Source organism: Mus caroli, chromosome 15, assembly GCF_900094665.2.
Source record: "Mus caroli chromosome 15, CAROLI_EIJ_v1.1, whole genome shotgun sequence".
In the NCBI taxonomy this organism is placed as follows: domain Eukaryota; kingdom Metazoa; phylum Chordata; class Mammalia; order Rodentia; family Muridae; genus Mus; species Mus caroli.
In genome coordinates this window covers 83692441-83694687 of record NC_034584.1, presented here as the reverse complement: position 1 = coordinate 83694687, position 2247 = coordinate 83692441, and positions in this window count along the sequence as shown.

Genomic DNA, 2247 nt, shown 5'->3' with positions numbered 1-2247 from the left:
GGGATCCATCCCATAATCAGCCACCAAACCCAGACACTATTGCATATGCCAGCAAGGTTTTGATGAAGGAACCCTGGTATAGCTGTCTCATATGAGGCTATGCCAGTGCCTGGCAAATACAGAAGTGGATGCTCACAGTCATCTATAGGATGGAACACAGGGCCCCCAATGTAGAAGCTAGAAAGAGCACCCAAGGAACTAAAGGGGTCTGCAACCCTATAGGTGGAACAACAATATGAACTAACCAGTACCCCCAGAGCTGTGTCTCTAGCTGCATATGTAGCAGAAGATGGTCTAGTCAGCCATCACTGGGAAGAGAGGCCCCTTGGTATTATAAACTTTATATGCCCCAGTACAAGGGAATGCCAAGGCCAAGAAGCAGGAGTGGGTTGGTAGGGGAGCAGGGCAGGGGGGGAGGGTATAGGGAACTTTCGGTATAGCATTTGAAATGTATATTTTAAAAAATCTAATAAAAATAAATAAATAATAAATAAATAAATAAATAAATAAAGCAACCCCATCCTGCAATCAGGGCATTCCAAATCCCTGGTGAATCTATCATTTCACAGATGAAATATGGATTGCAATACCCTTTTCTTCTTAAAAGGACACTCCAATTACATACATTAGTATTGATTTAGGAGATGGAGGAGATGTTACTTATGGCCTAGAGAAGTAGGCCCCAAATAGCAAATTACAGAAATAAAGGAAGGAATTTCATGTTCTCAGCTCTAGGAAGCTGAGTCTATTAAGTAGCTGCTAGAATCACAGCATGAAATTTCTCTCAGTTATAGAAGAGCAACTTCCTAAGGAATTGGGGAAGAACTGGTGAGCCATGATCTCCTTTTCCCAGTCAAGAGTCAGTGGTCCACCCAACCCAAGACAGGAGGTTGGAGAATAAGCATACAAGAGTCTGGAGTGGGAAGGTCAAATCCCATTCAGAGTCAGGGTGCTTAAACGGCACTGTGGAATTTGATAACATAACTTAATATGTTCTGCTTTGGTTAAGGAGGGGCCTTGTTAGTCAGATTAGTATCTGAGAGAGAGAGAGTTTAAGGAATTGGGTTTAGATGTTTGAGCAGTAAAACTTGAAATGCAGAAATGGGAGAATAAAGCCTACAGCAGGAGTCAAAATAGCAAAGATGGGACCTTTTTGCCATTCTGCCTCATGAAGTTCTCTGAGTCGGTGAGACATTGAAAGTCAAAGTGTTGTATTGGGTCCAAACCTCAGTCAACAGGCATTCTAATCCCTTGAGTTTTGTTTTCAGGCAAATCAAACAGGTCCAGGAATAGAGAGATCTTGGACCACATTTCAGGCAGGGTAAGAGTGACACTGGTTTCTGATTTTAAAAGTCATCACCTACAACCAGAAAGTGACTGGAAAAAGACGACCAGGAAGCTGTAATGGGTGTCCCCAATTTCAGTGACCTAGTAGGCAAAGCTAAAGAACTCCTGGTCAGGACAAGTACATCAGTCTAGGGCACCTGCAATTGAACTGAACTTGGACCTTCCCTTGGTGTGTGGGTGTTTAGCATGCTCTGATTGAATGGTCAAAGGCCACAGCTCCAGGGTCCACATAAAAGAAAGAGAGGGAGCAGGAGAGGAGGGACCCAAAATGAGTATACATAACACACTCAAATCACAGAGGTTCTAAGTCACTGCTGACAGCCATTAAGCCCTAGTAAGCTTGGGCAGGGTGTCTTGGAGTTTTATAGGACAGAAAAGGGGGGAATTTGGTGATGGAAGAGCCAGTCCATCTGCAGGTCACTTCCTCCGACTGGAAGCGTGGGAGTCCAGCTGTTTGCTATGTGGCTCCCCTTAACAGCACCTGTCATAGGTGTTGTCAGTCAAGTCAGCCTTCCTACTCAAAACTTCTCACTGTTATCACTTGGGCTTTGGTAATTAACTCTTCAAAGGATAGCCCTCAAAAATACATAATTTACAAGGTTTTAAGGTCTTTAATGACTGTCTTAGTCAGGGTTTCTATTCCTGCAAAAACATCATGACCAAGAAATAAGTTGGGGAGAAAAGGGTTTATTCGGCTTACACTTCCATACTGCTGTTCATCACCAAGGAAGTCAGGACTGGAACTCAAGCAGGTTAGAAAGCAGGAGCTGAGGCAGAGACCATTGAGGGATGTTCTTTACTGCCTTGCTTCCCCTGGCTTGCTCAGCCTGCTCTCTTATAGAACCAAGACTACCAGCCCAGAGATGGTCCCACCCACAAGGGGCCTTTCCCCCTTGATCA